The sequence below is a fragment of the Gigantopelta aegis genome, unplaced genomic scaffold (genome assembly GCF_016097555.1).
Source record: "Gigantopelta aegis isolate Gae_Host unplaced genomic scaffold, Gae_host_genome scaffold1924, whole genome shotgun sequence".
Classification (NCBI taxonomy): Eukaryota; Metazoa; Mollusca; class Gastropoda; order Neomphalida; family Peltospiridae; genus Gigantopelta; species Gigantopelta aegis.
The window spans coordinates 58,209-59,555 of record NW_024537373.1 but is presented as its reverse complement, the minus strand read 5'-3'; positions in this window follow the sequence as shown (position 1 = coordinate 59,555).

The following is a 1,347-nucleotide window of genomic DNA, read 5'->3' as shown; positions in this document are numbered from 1 at the left end:
GTTGAAGTCGCATGGCATAACACAGCTGTTTGCTCTAAATGAAACCAAAGCAAGTTATGCCGAACGGGTCATTAAAACTATCAAAATGCGTCTCTATCGCTACATGTTAAAAAACTTTACTTACAAGAAAGTCGTCTATAGCTATAACCACACCAAGCATCGAATGTTAGGTCAAACACCAGCCAGTGTCATCCAAACGAACGAAGAAGAGGTCCGTCTGTCTCAGTACCTGATCAAACCTAAAAAGGCAATCCACAAAAAGAAGTTTACATTTAACATAGGTGATAAAGTACGAGTCAGTCATCTTCGGGGCACCTTTGATCGGGAATACCAAGAGAAATGGTCTGGCGAAATATTTACCATTGAGAAAAGGTACTGGTCTCAAGGTAAAGACTTGTACAAATTAAAGGACTGGGGTGGTGATGCCATCGAAGGGACATTCTATGCAGCTGAACTTCAAAAGGTGACTGAGAATCCTGATCAACTGTACCGTATCCAAGACATTGTGAAAAGGAGAACTCGTAACAAACAGAAAGAAGTGTTGGTCAAATGGCTTCACTGGCCTAAGAAGTACAATTCGTGGATTCAAGAAGCAGACGTTGTTCGATATCAGACAGTATAAAAGACCTCAGCACATGTTTGACTTTTCATTATCATGGAAGAAATTGTAGAGACACAACCTCTGTCAAGAAGTCATTCAGGTGATACCTGGACATTTTTTGGTAAACGTGTGGCCAAATCGGAAACGGTATTTTTCTCTCAAATCATCATCATATACGTGGTGGTGATTACGTGTATCATCAACTTATCTCTTCATCAATGTAATTCTAACTTGTGGACAACACTACTCAGCAGTAGCTTGGGTTATTTGCTGCCAAATCCCAATATCAAAACGAATAAGCACCATGGATAAGTACATTACCATTCGAAGTACAGACAGCACGTCTTACTTTCCTGACAACACACACTGGTCTTTTAGAGTCAATCTATATGACAGACTACATCTCGGAAAAAAAGTGGGTGGTAGCAGCCACCGAAATCACCATTCAGAACTGGGAAGTTTCGAGAACATCAGACAGCCATGACATTTACGTGTGTTCCAACATCTGCTACAGCTCACACGTTGGAGAAAGAAAGGAGCCCTTGCTGAGACGCATCTGTTTGATGGGGAATAAAAAGGAAAGATATTTTGTGTTTCCAAACTATCATTACGTACCCCTGAGACTGGAAGATGTGCAGATCGTGGATATCTATATACAGGACGCAGATGGCAATCCAGCCTCATTTATCACGGGACCAGTGACGGTGACACTGCACGTAAAGCCGCAGCCTTTTTGGTTTTGAAAC